A 16,861-nucleotide genomic window follows, 5' to 3' on the forward strand; every position below is an offset into this window, starting at 1 on the left:
TTTACATCAAGCTGCGACTTTCTTGACTTTAAAATGTATCTTTTAAATTGACAAACATCATATGTGTAAATCAGGGCACAATTCAAACGAGATCAAAATATTTGTTGTCTCTCGCCATTGACTACCATACAATATTTTTCCGAAATAAGGTCCCATGGTGGTCGACCGGAAGGGGAGGGACTTAGGCTCTCTATAGGGTATATGTCGAACGTCGCATAACGAAACCGGAAAACAGAACGCATCGCTTCCGGTTCAGGTCTTTTGTATGTGCTTCTTGCATTTTTTTACTGTTTTACTCAAGATAACTTAAAAGGAGCGAGCAAAGATGATCATAACCAATGTCCCTCGCATGTGAAGATCGATATTTAAAAGTAAAAAAAAAAAAAAATCTTCACACTAACGTTTAGATATTTAAATAGAATAAAACGCCAATAACAAAGTGAGATAGGTAGGTTAGCTGATTACCTTAAAATTCCATAGATATCGGCGTCAGTTCATACGGCTGTTAACACTTTCTATGACAAGCGGATGCGATGAGACCAGGTTTCCGGTTTCGTCATGCGACGTTCGACATATAGACCCCTTTTGCGCCGACGTCACAGTTACGTCACGGCTCTAACTGGAGGCAAAACAAACGGAAAACTGGAGGCGGCCAATACAAACCAACACAGATTCGGCTACATAATAAGGAGCTCAAATTATTATTTTTATTATTAAATTTCATCTTGTTGTGTTGTTAGGTGCAAGAATCGATGAAAAATGAGTATGCTGTATCTGGAATTTTTATTTATAGAAAATATCCACATCTTTAAAATTGCACCGTAATATGTCACTCTTTACATGGTCGTCTTCTTGGTGCTTGCTAGGCAGAACTGCGGATCGTACACACAAATCTTTACATGACCATTCAGCACATAGTTATAGGCATCTAAAGATTTATATGTCCTCAGTTTCTCTTTACCCTCGGTTTCTCTATCGGGTAGGTGTAGAAGTCAGGCCACTCAACCGTTGGTAGCGTTAACGTTAATCCTGTCAGATCGTCCATTGACTGAGCATGTACGGGTCAGCCAATCTGGTTCTGTCTGTTAAAATTAACTTTTGCAAATAACAATCGCGGTCCTGGAGAGTGAGTGACCTTGCACATTAAGATAAAATTGGATTTTCTCCAGTCATTGGTAAAAAAACAAGCTATCAAACTGGCAAACTAACGTTAGTGAAGCGACCAGAGGGATCTTTCTGCCTCCAGCTAAGCCCCACCCACACAAATACGTCACCATGTTTACCAACTGTAAAAGGGTCTATAGGGATCTCCCAGTCACGTGACCCCTAGCCGTGTGTCAGCCATTTTGACGGTATACATCCGTCAGCTACTCACATTGGCTATACTGTCTATGGACTGTCTAATGTACGGTGTACATTTTAGGATTCATTCTAATGGCAATAGATCTATTATTAGGGGTGGGTAATACAGGGTTCTCAAGTTTTATCAAAAGCTTGGAGTGAGATCACATGTGGTTGGGGGAGGAGCCTAATGGAGCCCCGCCCCCACCTGTCCCCGCCCCCCAATTTTACCCATTGTTCATAATTAACCAGCACAAATTGAAATTATAACAATTGGTAAATCTAATAAATGACAGAGCAATTCATCACATCAAAAATACTCTTTAATGTTATATTTCAAAATTACAAATAAGTTTTACAAAAATTACAAAAAATATAACAAATTGCTCCAAACAGTTTGGAAAAACAAATATTTTTGCATTTTGAATGTGTCTAGTCGAAACGGTAACGTTATAATGATTTATTGTATGGTGGGACATTGTGAACAAATGACATATTAGAGTATTATTAAGGTGTGTGTGTGTGTGTGTGTGTGTGTGTGTGTGTGTGTGTGTGTGTGTATACACAAGAGTACACACTCCAGCTTATGAAATGTGTTTTGTGTTGTAAGTGTTTGAAAAATACAAATGCAATGGCAATGATTAATGTATGTTTTGACAGGATATATATTACCCAGAGCACTCTGCTTTAATGTAGCCTTAATGTAACTAGAAATACTATTAAAACAGTATAATATATAATTTTAAATAAAATAAATTTAAATGTATTTAAAATAAAATGAAGAAATACATTTTCATTCCTTCCCATACCCACTAACATTTCCCTTAGTTTCAGATAACGTAAGCTAGCCAAAGTGAGCCAAAGCTTCTGGCCTGGTTGCAAAGTAGTTGTAGAGTTTTTGACTACATCAATAATAATGTATACGATGGGCTATTAAATGTTCTAGCCTTAAAATGTTAGACGAGCTTTCTTCCAACTTACCTTCTCCATCACGACGTGTGTTCGCGCGATGTTGTTGGTTACCTAGTAACGAACGTACGGTGGCCGTCCGAGAATGTTCCGTCATCCTCCGTGTGTTCGCGCAAAATATGCCTAGTAACGAACGCAATCTAGCCGAGATACGTGCTGGCGGCAGGAAACTTCACTTTGTGTGCCCGCGCCTCGTATACAACGTTATATAGCTTGTAGGACACCTTGGTTGGCATTGCCTTTTCAGCGTGAGAAATACACAGTGTGGCGTGTGAGCGTGTGAACTAGTTGAATTGCGTGTGTCTCACGGCCAATGCGTGAGACTTGAGAACCCTGGTAATATATTAGGGAGTATATAATAATATAATTATTAGTATAATTGTTTTATAATTAGCCTAAATATTGCAATACTTTGCGCTACAGTATTGATATAATTGCGTGCGCAAAATATCTCGATACTGAACAGAATCGAGTTTTCCCCCACCACTATTATTAGCTTCAGCTAACTCTTCACGTCATGTCATCGCACTTATTAGCATCACAAAAATATATATCAAGTATACAAGAGGAAGATAGGAATCATAGATCCATATGAAGCACCGCAAGTTCTTTTTACAGGCATTTAATGTGTAGAAAAACTTCCTGACATTGAGTTCGGTGACATTTACAGCTGACGTTAACTTATTCACTTTCCCATCACGCTACACCAGAGCTTCATTAAAAGCATACAAAAGCAGGCTATCGGTTGTCATGGACATGTTACAAAAACTGAATAGACATAAAAAGTCAAGTAACCTTGTATAATTTCATCTCAACTTTATTGTATATTTTACATGCACTTTTATTATTTGTTTACATTTTTCTTCTTGTACCTTATATCACAAACAGTTGGAAGCCAAGCACCACCATCAGCGTTTTGCCTGTATATTGCCGCCAACCACTTGTTTCTCCGTTTTGTTTCTTTCGGGATACGGTATAAAGATAAGCCTATTCCTTTTGTATGATCACGTATCTGATCGCATCCAACTGCACAGCGTGGCTCGGGCATGATAGACTATCGCGACGAGCTGCAGTATCAATGTAGTTTATACCAGAGCCCGTCTCTGTGTATCACCGGCGGTTTAGCATTTTCTATTCCGTCAAAATGGCTGCTCCAAATGGCGTGACGTCACGCGGGATGTCCCTATACCCTATTGTTTCAAATCAGCTATAGCGCTAAATTAATCCTCTAGTTTAGCGCCATCTACTGTTTTAGAAGAGGAAGTTGCTCAACTGCATTTGTGAGAAAATCTAGCCGAGAGATCTCATAAAAAGCCAAGTGCACAATCATAACAGATATGCATTTGTATGCACTAGATTTGGTATTTGTTCAAAGGTTACATGCAATTTGTTGGATGGTTTGTTTTATAAATATGATATAGGCTCATTTATTTATATTTGTAAAACACAATACATATTTGTTACTCCACTGCATTTCGCTCAAATTGACCTTTACTTGCACATTGCTTTCTGTTTGTTTGCGAGTCGAGTTTTCCTTTGCAAAGCAGATCGAGTTTGTTTGCAAAATGCTGGATTTGTTTGTTTAATTATGGCACAATATTAACTCCATACCATTTTCTTTCCGGTTCGGTGGAAACTCGTCCCATAATCACAGCCCAATGGAGCATTATCAGACTCATATTCTGACTAGAATTTAAGTATGACGACGTCAGGCTAGCAGATATATATTTTCAGATATAAATCAATTTTTTGAAAAGATGGGTGGGGTTGCTTTTCTGTTGCAATACAACTTTCACAGGCAAGTGCTTTACTCTCGTGGATGCTTATCTTTAAACCAAATTTTTCTCCAAACAAATGTATAATTTGGAATAACAGGTATATAACTTTTAAGCATAAAACTTTTTCAAAAATGGGTTGATGGCATCATATTTATAGTTAAACAGTTATTTAATGAAAATGGGCACCTGTATACCTAGGCTATGTAGAATTTCTTGATATTCCAATAATCCCAAAAGAATATTGTATAGTGATCGATGCTATACCATCCGGTTTAAAATGTCTGTTTAAAGGAAATGTGAATAAGGAGACTGTGAGTCTCAGCCCATGTTGCAATTAAAGGAGTATATTGCTGATAGTTGGACTAATTACTTTAGGAAGTTACTAAGTGAATACAGCCCAATATCTTCTAAAACATACTCGCATTCTAAAGTTTAGTGCATTGACTGGAAATATGCATGGTTGCTGGCTGCCTAAAAAATATTGCATTACAAATAAGGTGAGAGAAGTACATTTTAAAATACTTCATGGTGTGCCCAGTTAAAACTCTTTTTCTTAGGTTTCGTACTGATGTAGATGTTAAATGTGATGTCTGTGGGACTGAGAAAGAAAATGTTGTCCATATTTTTTAATTTCATTTATGTTTTGGGTAGATTTGGAATGTTTTCTTTGTAAATACTTAGGGAAGAAAGTTTACTTTTGTGAAAAGGATGTCTTTTTTATTTTAATAGACAAAGATTACCACCAAATGTGGCCTTTATTGTTAATCTCTGTTTAAGTATGGGGAAATACCATATACATAAACAAAAATGGGCTAAAGGAAAACCCAACTTTTTGTTATTTCAGATAAAAATTATATTGAGTTACTTGGGTTGAAATAGTAAAGCAAACCGTACTAGGTCTTTATGTGAATCTTTTATATGATTATCTCATACCTGTTCCTTTTCTTTTCTTTTTATATTATTTTATTTTTCTTTTATAATCTTTTTATTTTATTTGTATTATTAATTTTAATTACACTATATTTTCTTTTCCTAAAAATAAAAAAATAAAATAAACGGAAGATAAGCTATATGGAAGATAGATAATATATACACTCACTGCCTGGCCACTTTGCACATCTTGGTTGGACCCCCTTCTGCCTTTAGAACTGCCTTAATTCTTCGATGAATTCAACATGGTGCTGGAAACATTCCTCAGATATTTTGGTCCATATTGACATGGTAGCATCACGCAGTTGCTATCATGTCGTATATCAGTGATTCTTGAGATAAGGGACAAAACTTGTTTTAGAAGGTTTTTTTTATTATTATTTACAGTAATAATACATTATTATAAACTGATATATTTGTAGACAGACATCTCAGGTAATGAACCATGTAGGGAAACAGGTTTTTCTGAAAACGTTTTTCTTTTCTTAAAAATGTAAATTTATTCACTTCAGAACAGAAACATTAAAAAGTATGCTATTTTAATTTAATTCATCCAACAACAACAGTGTAAAGTCTTCAGTAAAGGAGCTAAGTGAAAAAATACATTCTCTACATTTTTTCCTGGGCTATTATGAAAATCCGGTTCCTAAATTCCTTAATTTTCCACCCTTCTTTTTAATATTAAACATAACCAATGTTATTAGGTAAATCAGACATGATAATTCAGTTGATGTTTTAATATTTCAACACAATAAATGGAAAAAAAGATTAAAATATTTATTTCAAAATGAACAGAAACCTTCATCTGACGGTGTAACTAACGGAGTTGACAAAAACTGACGGAGTTGACAAAGGTACAACTGAGCTTACAACAACTTATTGACAAGACAACAAATTAAGACAACTAAATAATTTTTAAACTATTTTATTTAATACAACAATCCTTCCAGTGGCCTGCTTTTCTCCTTTTAGTGATGCAGTATGTCTCATTCTGGGTCTCAGCTCACAGAATACAAGAAGTGCATGTTATGTTGAGTGTAATGGTATTATTATAGGGTTCTGCCCTATATAGCACCAGAAATGTTCCCAATGTGAATCCAAAGGCTGTCTTTAAACTGCATCAATTACTTAAATTTTATTTGTGCTGACCTGCATGACTTAAGCAGTGGGAAATTGGCATGTTTGCTCTCTATAAAGTCCATTAAATCAGGGTTTGCTATTGTGATCTCCTGTGAGTGACAGGTAAAAAAAAAAAGCAAAAAAGAAAAAAGAAAGAAAGATGTGTACACTTACTGTAGTTAAAATAAGACCTGCAATAGTTCTTGTTTTGATTTCATGGTGACAGTAGATGTAAAGATGCAATCTATATAAGGCATGCAAATCAGGCCAAATATATATGTAAATAAAATCATGAAACACATTAGAACAACATTCTAAAACCAGAGGTGGAAAGTAACTCATTTCAAATACTGTCCTTACACTAGCCTACTTGAGTAGATTTTTTTTTTTTTTTTAAATCTACTTTCTTGAGTATAATTCAATTGTGGTAGCCTACTTTTACTTTTAATTGAGTTGAATAAAACTAAAGTAGGCTATTCAACTTCGCTACATTTATTTTCCACCAAAAGTAAGTGACCTACTATGACAACAGAGGTGCCGACAGAGCGATAGGGCGAGCTGGAATTTGACAGACACTTTTCAAACTACTGCAGTAGAGCTCTACGCTTCAGCCAATAACGACCGACCTGAAGCGCTTCAGCCGAAGTGCTTAAGCAAATAACTGACAGGTCTGCCTCGGGTGCAAAACCAATCAAAACTTCCAATTCAGCTGGGGGGCGGGGCGTTCATACCGTGCTTTAACAGTAAAATCACTGGCGTTCACGTTTTGAATCAGTATCGCTAAAGTTTAAATATTTTAGTGAATGAAAGTGAACTATGCTCATATTCTGATTTTAAATTGAAATGGGTCATACCATTGATATTAGGCTACTAGAGCACCGAGCAGTTGAAGTAAATAGAAAATTAGGCTCATACAAGGACGCATTGCATAGATGGAGCAAGAACAATGTCTCGTGTCTAAAATGCATGCGCACAGTTCAGTTTAATTCTTTAGCTTGCCCTCTTTAACAATGCAGTTAACTAAATGTACGAAGCAAACTGTAAGAAGCTGAAATTACCTCAACATTAGCAACAACAGTGAAATAATATCACATGATTTATCAATCAGATGCGTGTAAAAGTGTAGCTCGGTGCTATAGCAACAGGCTCTCAGCACATTTTCGGAAGAACGAAAAAAAAGAGCATTTAATTTAACATGTTAACCCGTATTGTTTTACTGTCACTTTTGTATCCATAGATAGGCCTACCATGTTAATCCTACATTTCTTTGATCAGACCTCTCACTTACTGTTCTTTGCTTTTGCCCTTCTTAAAAAACATTCAAATGATCTTATGTGGACTTAGGCTACTTTTCAAATTTAGCAATAAAACAATCACTCTTGGCAACAGGGATAGCTAATATGTTAATAGTGACAAGATTAATATCATGTTTTTCTCCAAAATCACTATTTATACACGTCAATCCTGTTTGAAATAACTTGCTTCTGTGGTTCCATGTTGCTTCTTAACACAGAGTGAGATAGAAAATATATAATTTTATAAAAATGATATACTCTGATACAGGTTATGTCGATTAGTGTTGCATTATAGATATACATCATTCTTATAAAAATACTTGAAATGGCTTGAAGAACACAGATAAACACAGATCATTGCAATCGTGTTTACTGCCATCATGTTTCGTAAGTCAAAACGTCTCTATCTGCATGTTATTCAGTTGTAGATATATGATGTCCATATAAGGGATTTCCTGGGCGTCCTCTGGCCTCCATGAACTAAACATAAATTACATGAGAGTGTTTAGCGCTCCATATTGCTAACATCGCCTCATTTTGGATAAAAATAGATAACTTTGTAACGTAGTAACTTGAGGAGTTTTTAAGCAAACTACTTACTCTTACTTGAGTCATATTGTCTTTCAGTAATTCTACTGGTATTCAAGTAAATTATTTCTTCAGTAGCCTACCAATACTTTTACTTAAGTCAAATTTTTTACTCTTTCCACCACTGTCTAATACACACACACACACACACACACACACACACACACACACACACACACACATTTTGTGTGTGTGTGTGTGTGTGTGTGTGTGTGTGAGAGAGAGAGAGAGAGAGAGAGAGAGAGAGAGAGAGAGAGAGAGCACTTGTCCAACTCCAGACATAAAACTTGATGGAGTTGACATCTGACAATGTAATATTTTTCCACCTTAACCAGATGTTGTACAGTGAAGTGGAGGTTCCCCCCTCCCACAACTATTTACAGAAACTATTACACCGGGAAGACAGAGCTGACATGTCAAGGCTGCGACCGCAGAGACTTCAACATTGTTTGTATAAAATATTTAAAAAAAACAAAACTTCCAGGACTATGTGTCCTACCGTAAGATCCACAATGAGCAGGAAATAGGAAAGGGTTTGAGTTAAAGATGGCCATGACATTGTCTGATTTATTCAAACATACGCAAAGTGAGGACAACTTTGATAGGCATTTTTTATTAAAAATATAATTCAAGATTTACTTGTTTGTATTGTTTGATATATTACAGATCTCTGCCTTTCAATTTAAATGTACATTTTTGATAGTTGCATTTTTAAACACTTTGTTTGGCAGTTTTACATTGTGACCTCATGCTGAGGTCAGGTTAAATTACATGTATTTTCCAAGTATAGAGCATGTGTAACCCCTCAACCAGGTCCTACTCGCCCCGCTCTGTGAGGGCCTCGAACCTGGGTCTCCAGCGAGGGAGCCAGGCACTCTAACAAGGAGGCTAAATACTGCAGCTTCTAGCATCCGTCGCTAGAGTGCCTCTTGAGATCAGGGGAGTGAGGCTTTTACTTGCACATTTCTCACTAGTTTGACTCTGTTACACGTACATGTACAGTATTTAAAATAATGAATTTCTTTATTTTTAACATAAAGCGGGCTTTTGTGTGTTTTGTCCCTTATCTCAAGAATCAGTGATTAGTGACAATATGTACTGTGTATAGTTTACCCAAAATAAAAATTACTGTGTGAGAATTTTTTTTTTAAATTCTACATTGAACTACAATATATAATGAATAATAATGCAATGGGGGACTATTTGTGTTGAGCCTTAGCCAATCACAACAAAAAAAATATGTCCATCGCGACAAACAGGGAGCAAAGTGGTCTTCAATTGTGACAGTCTTTGTTGAATCTTGCTTAAGCAAGAAAAAAGTGATCTCAAGGATCATTAGAGAGGGAAAAAAGGCAAAAATTGTAACAGTTAAAAATATCTAAAAATCATATTCAATTCAGGTTAAATCACAGGAAATAGCAAGTATTCAAAGGGACATAATCATGCTTGAGCCTCTCAAACTGACAGAGGACCAAAAACAGCACCACCTTTCCAGATTACAATAAGTAACAAGACTCAATTAGTCATAGCCCTGGTAATGCCAAATGTCTTATGTTACCAGTATAAAGTCCTACATTATTTTAAATGTACACTCACCTAAAGGATTATTAGGAACACCTGTTCAATTTCTCATTAATGCAATTATCTAATCAACCAATCACATGGCAGTTGCTTCAATGCATTTAGGGGTGTGGTCCTGGTCAAGACAATCTCCTGAACTCCAAACTGAATGTCAGAATGGGAAAGAAAGGTGATTTAAGCAATTTTGAGCGTGGCATGGTTGTTGGTGCCAGATGGGCCGGTCTGAGTATTTCACAATCTGCTCAGTTACTGGGATTTTCACGCACAACCATTTCTAGGGTTTACAAAGAATGGTGTGAAAAGGGAAAAACATCCAGTATGCGGCAGTCCTGTGGGCGAAAATACCTTGTTGATGCTAGAGGTCAGAGGAGAATGGGCCGACTGATTCAAGCTGATAGAAGAGCCACTCGTTACAACCGAGGTATGCAGCAAAGCATTTGTGAAGCCACAACACGCACAACCTTGAGGCAGATGGGCTACAACAGCAGAAGACCCCACCGGGTACCACTCATCTCCACTACAAATATGAAAAAGAGGCTACAATTTAAATGCCACGGCCTACCTGAGCATTGTTTCTGACCATGTCCATCCCTTTATGACCACCATGTACCCATCCTCTGATGGCTACTTCCAGCAGGATAATGCACCATGTCACAAAGCTCGAATCATTTCAAATTGGTTTCTTGAACATGACAATGAGTTCACTGTACTAAAATGGCCCCCACAGTCACCAGATCTCAACCCAATAGAGCATCTTTGGGATGTGGTGGAACGGGAGCTTCGTGCCCTGGATGTGCATCCCACAAATCTCCATCAACTGCAAGATGCTATCCTATCAATATGGGTCAACATTTCTAAAGAATGCTTTCAGCACCTTGTTGAATCAATGCCACGTAGAATTAAGGCAGTTCTGAAGGCGAAAGGGGGTCAAACACAGTATTAGTATGGTGTTCCTAATAATCCTTTAGGTGAGTGTATCTAGTCAGTGACAGAGTGCATGCATATTCATCTTAAATAATTCTGTATTTTTAACTTCAGAATCATTAATATTTTTATTCTGGTGTCCCCATTGTCCTGTGCATTGGGTTGCCAGCACCAAGTCCAAGCCTATTCATTTTACACCTACAATGCAATATAAAATTTAGCATTTTAATCAACAGTACATTTTTTGTTAACCTTTTATCATATGTCTTGGAGTATTGCAATAATATGGTATTGTGATATGTATCGAATTGTGACATGAGGGTATCGTTACACCCCTAACACACACACACACACACACACACACACACACACACACACACACACACACACACACACATCAATTTAATTTGATAAAAAATGCAGCCTTGGTGAGCATAAGATGTTCCATATTTTATAGATAGATAGATGATAGATAGATAGATAGATAGATAGATAGATAGATAGATAGATAGATAGATAGATAGATAGATAGATATTACATTTAATTCAAATTAAAAGGTCAGATGTTATTGCTTCCATAGAATTACACAAGATGTGCTTTTGGAACATTTTCAGATCATGCTGGATAACATGTTTACTTGTGAAGTTTCCAGCTCACCAGCTTAAGTTCTGCTGTCATTACAGCAGAAGGAGGACAAAATAATCCTAAAACATTCTGAAATTCGTGTGAAATTTAACTTTTCACTAAAAAAATATTATGTGGATAGTGTAATTTGTCATGAAAATAGTATTGTATTAGAAAAAAAACAACAACATATTTTTATTAGTGGTCTCAGACCATATCTTTGTATATTTTGCAGACTGACCGACCAGTTAGTAATCAAAAGCCACAAGTCATTTTGACTGCAAACTACTAACAGACATAAAAACATGATTTAATTATTTTTATTTTATTGCATTTACAGTATGACGAAATGAAGAGTCTCTGACTGTTTCACTCTACATCCTCGGCACATGCAGATTTTTTTTCTGTTGGGAGCAAACAGCCATTTATGTAGCCTACTGTCATTCAAGGGCGATGTGTGCCATGAAAACGCCTCAAGAGACAGGAACACAAACCTGGGGCTCAGCTTTGGTGCAATGACAGCAGGTTGTGGAGAATCCTTGATGTTTGACTAGTACTATGTAAACAGACATTTTCTGGAAGTGCTCTCAGGCCATACAAGAATGGATTTTGTCTGAGAAGAAGAGGCTGGATGTCTCAAACTGTGGAAACTGAGTACCAGGGTATTTTTTTCTTAGAGTAATTCGCTTTGACCTGTTGCTGAATTTTTATAATGTATGAGAATTCAGGGGAAAATGCTGGAAATGGGTCAGGTGATAACACAGAACAGGCTGAGGTGTGACAAAATGACAACTTGCTTTCCCACACCAGCACTCAAGATTTGTCCTCGCTGGTTAAATCAATACCACTGATCAAAAGTGAAAACTTCTAATAATTACATGTCAGTGTGACCTGAGGATCTCCTATCTTGTTTCTCTCTCTGCTTGTCTTCATCACTTTCAGCAGACATGTTGCTTTATCCCAGGGAGTTTGCTTCCCCCTGAGCATGTTCTAACACTGACCTGAATCCCTACTCACAGTCGTTCCTTTCCAGAAGTGCTAAGCCTCCAGAAAAACATCCACTCACGCATAAACTCAGTCTCTCCCTCTCTCTCTCCTTCTTTTCCACTTACTCTGGATGCTGGATAGCAAAACAGCTGTTGTATTTTCCCCTTCAGAGTTTGTTTGTATCTACTGACTCCATGTCAGAATGCATTCAGAACAACAGGAGCACCAACCCTCCCCCATCTCTCTCTCTCTCTCTCTCTCTCTCTCTGTCTCTCTCCAGTTCCACTGTTCCAAGAACAGTTGTGTAATTTGTAACTACAGTTGTGTAATTTGCACACATGGAGTATATAGTTGGCATTCAGAGCATGAGTGAGGGATAGTTCAGCCAAAAATGAAAATTCTTCCATCATTTACCTTCGCTAGACCTTTGTTCATCTTCGAAATTCAAATTCAGATATTTGTTAAAGGAGAAGTTCACTTTTAAAATGAAAATTCTGTCATCATATACTCACTCTCATGTTGTTTCAAAGCTGTATGAATTTCTTTCTTATGTTGAACAGAAAGGAAGATATTTAGAAGAATATCAGTAACCAGACAGTTTTTGGGTCCCAATGACTTCCATAGTAGGAAAAAAATATACTATGGAAGTCATTGGGACCCAAAAACTGTCTGGTTACTGATATTCTTCTAAATATCTTCCTTTCTGTTCAACATAAGAAAGAAATTCATACAGCTTTGAAACAACATGAGGTTGAGTATATGATGACAGAATTTTCATTTTAAAAGTGAACTTCTCCTTTAATGAACCTGAGAGGTTCTTTTCGCTCCATTCAAAGTCCAAGTAACCAAAACTTAGAAGCTCCAAAAAGATCATAAAAGCACCAAGTATGGTAATCTGTATTAATCGAGAGGTTTAATTGTCAAGAGATATGATCGCTTTATATGATGAACAGATTTACTTTTATTTAAACAATGATCGACACACATACATAGAGCACATTGCAAATGGTAAACATGAAATCTGAAATTAGCACATTTGAGTTTGTTTACTATATATGATTTGCTTTATGTATGAATGCTTATATGTACAGTGATAAAAGCATAAATTAAATTTGTTCATCATGTAAAGCAATCATATCTCCTACATAAAATAACGCAATACTTGGATTAAAGCACTCATTCATGTGGTTTCCGACACCTTTATGACTTTTTTTGGTCTTGTAAATTTTGATTAAACTTTTAATGGAGGAGCAGAATTGTCTCAGGTTTCATTATTTATTTATTTATTTGTTCACTTATTTATCTGTGTTTCGAAGATTAACCACAGTCTCATGATGGGTTTGGAACAACATTAGAATGAGTTTTAATTTTTGGGTGAACTACCCCTTTAATCCATTCAGATTTGAATTATAAGGGACACAAACAAAGTAGGACCATGCTTTATTTTTTTCTTATATTACTAATGCATTTCATTAATTATGAATTAACCAATCTATTTCATGTCACCGGCTTCCAACTGACTTTAATAGTTTTTATTTTAAGGATGTAAGGTGTTATATTTATCGTCAGGCTATATGTTATGTCCTTGCCAAATTTATTTGTTTGTATTTTTGTGATATGGCATATAGTTTGACTTAGCAGCAATGGACACTATGGACAGCAGGCTTAACAAATAAGTGTGGTCATTTTGTAATGAATTGTGAATGTCAGTGACTTCCTCGCACCATTCTATTGTCTTTCTCTTGCACACACATATATCAAATACATCCTACATTCAATACATTTTTAGTATTCTTATGAGTTTTTATTCAAGTCTAATGATTTTATATTACATCTTGAGACGTCTTCAACAAACACAATGAAATCTGGGTTAACTAGCAACTAATCTGCCCTCTATTTGTCCTTCAGATAGGAAATGTAAACGACTCTTTGAGTTCCGTCGGTATAGCAGATCACACCAATGCCATTGATCTGGATCTAGCGGTTATTTCTCAAGATCACTTGCAATGGCCTCGGTTCGAGGGCAAATTGGCAGTTGGACGCACTCATGATGCGCTATGGTGACTGTGCTGACACTTGAGATTCTTCTCACGTTCAGAGTGGAGTATTTAATCGGTGAGTCACTATATGCTCTTGGGGTGAAATTGTAGCTGGTTTTCAAAAGAAGAAATATATTTAATTCTATATGAGCAGTGGAAAAGATAATGCAATATTAAAGCATTATATAAATATTCACGTTGCTTTTAGTCTATATACATTAGTGACTAAAAAGCGATGAAATATAAGGCATCTGAAGCTGTAGAATTGAGTTTTTATTGAATCTCTGCATAACGAACGGTTGAAGGCACGAACCAAATTCCAAACGCTCTCGCATCACAAGCGCATACAAGGCGTACCACAGGTTTCTATGGCAAGCCGTTTTAACATTTATTTCGTAACCCCAAATCGTCTGTTTTAATGTTTCTAACTATACTATAAACTGTATATATTGTTACTAGTGTCTCAAAAATGGGTTCTTGCCTAAATAAATCTCTAGCTGATAGGCTAGTGACTATAGATAGTTAGGCTATAGGCAGGCTATACCTATAAATTAGTATAGTTACTAGTAAAATGCAATAGGTAGCAGGAACAATTGAAATACACACTATTAGGCTATGTGAATAGTTGATAGATAATTAGATATAATGTACATTCAATAGAAAAAATAAACTGCAAGCAATTTGTTGCTATTGACAGTGGAATCCTTGCTGTAAGATATGACTGGTAGCAAAGGAATGACAATTTGAATATATATAGCCCTACTAGTGAGTTTTGGAATATCTATTGATACGAGTGAAATAAATACTTGTTGTTAATACTGGATTACTCATTAGACAAACACTATAGATTAACAAAAATAGATTAAATGAATGCATGTTAAATAGGCTTGCCATATGGGATTCCATAAACTTCCAGTGCGATTAACTGGTGTAAGATATTTGCTTTAGTGTATCATAATACGACAGACGAAAGGAGAGGCATAAACTCTTCGCAATATAAGCTGATGGCACTCAACAGATATCATGCTTTAAAAACAATTGAGAGCCATTGGTATAATATCTGTGCCAACTTTTCTTGGTCATTTTTGCTCACAGTGCAGCAGTATCTGCTCTCTGTCTATGTGGGAAAGAAAGAACTGAATTCATGAAAGGTGATTTAGTCCTTTGCATAGGCTATTTACTAATTGAGAAAAGTTATTTTATCATAAATGGCAGATCAATTCAATTTAAACGATGGATGGAATAAGATAGGGTCCCTTGACTCCCCGATTTCAGGTTAGTTTAAAAGCTTCAAATTGGACATGTAAAATAATTTCAACTGGTGCGTCCACATTACCAGGTGGAAGGAAAGCAGGTATTTGCGATGGTTACCGACAGCCAGTGAAGCGCAACACGTTAGTGGAAAAGGACAGTCTATCCTTTATTCAAATTATAACTGCTGTCCACCTCTAAATCTCATTCCTGGAGTTAAACTGGTTAGTCACAAGGCACTTACCAGAGTCACCCTTTGCTCCCTTGTTGAACAGTGCCAATGCTGGGACACCCGGAGCATGTCCTTAAAGACGCATCCAATAATGTCAATCAAATTCCGTGATCACAATCCACATCTCGACATATATACCATAATATCACGTACAAAATGAGCAGGATCGCAAAAATAAACAGTGCAACTAGTATTGCTTTGGTGACTGGGGATATTAAAGACTGCATGATACCGGCGAGCTGGAGAAAAGCACCGTGAGCGCAATGAAGATGGATACGCGTTCAGGCGCCAGCAGCGTCCGATCCGGTCCGTATCTGCATTGGTGCGTGCCGAGTGGGGAACCTAGAGTGAAACGAGAGTGAAACGCGTGGCACTTCAAAAACATGACACGCGAAAGAGCGCTGCCTCATCCATTGGTGATCTCCCACACCATTTGCGCAAGGGGGCACAATAGGCTACTCCGAGGTCCCTTCAGGATACCCCTCATCCAATACTGCTCGCTCAAAAGATAGGCTGTGTTAAATCATATGTTAAAATAAAATAATCATTCAAAGGCTATATAACAAAAAAACAAAAATCAAAAACTCCTTTATTAAGTACGTATTTTATATGTAGCCAGTTGCGTTCCAAAAAGTATTTTAAAAAGACAATAGGTTATGAAAAAAATCTGATGCTCTTGATATTAGGGGTTTTGTCCTACAAATGAGGCACGTGTCCTTGAATTGTATTGTCACCAAGCCGTCGACAAAGAAGACGATATGACAGGTTATATATCGGAGGTTATATATCCGATAAAGGTGATTTTTCAGAGGGTGAAATATTTGTCATTGTACTTGCATTCATGCTGTATGCTGCAAGCGCTTCTCTTGTTGCAACACCTTTTGTTTAACACTAGATGGCGTAATAAATCTATTTTCTGGATGCTAAAGACCGCAACTGCCATCCTAAAAATGATTAAAAAAATAGAAGCACACTCAAACTTAGGCACGTGCATGTCCAATGATTTTTTGAGCAAAACAATAAATACAACGAATGAATGAATGGATAGGCTAAATAAAAAATGAGGAGATAAATTATTTAAAAAAAAATCTTGTGGCAGAAATCATAAATGTGTCACAACGATTCTCACCTTCCGCAGATAATTTTACACTAAAGATGCTGCATGTAGGCCTAACATACTCCCTCTGTAATTTTTTCCCCTC

The 16,861-nt window shown here is 36.6% G+C and overlaps 1 protein-coding gene across 2 annotated transcripts in view; it reads right to left on the reverse strand.

Moving 5' to 3' along the window:
* Positions 1-16,171, reverse strand: part of dhrsx (dehydrogenase/reductase (SDR family) X-linked) — a 58,827-nt gene extending 42,656 nt beyond the window's left edge. For both annotated transcript variants that reach the window (XM_079852547.1, XM_079852546.1), the window contains exon 1: positions 15,672-16,171. The gene's annotated coding sequence lies outside the window, so the exon portion shown is untranslated. The remainder of the gene's footprint in view (positions 1-15,671) is intronic.
* Between the last annotated feature and the right edge of the window lie 690 nt (positions 16,172-16,861).

The sequence above is a fragment of the Squalius cephalus genome, assembly GCF_949319135.1.
Source record: "Squalius cephalus genome assembly, chromosome: 2".
In the NCBI taxonomy this organism is placed as follows: domain Eukaryota; kingdom Metazoa; phylum Chordata; class Actinopteri; order Cypriniformes; family Leuciscidae; genus Squalius; species Squalius cephalus.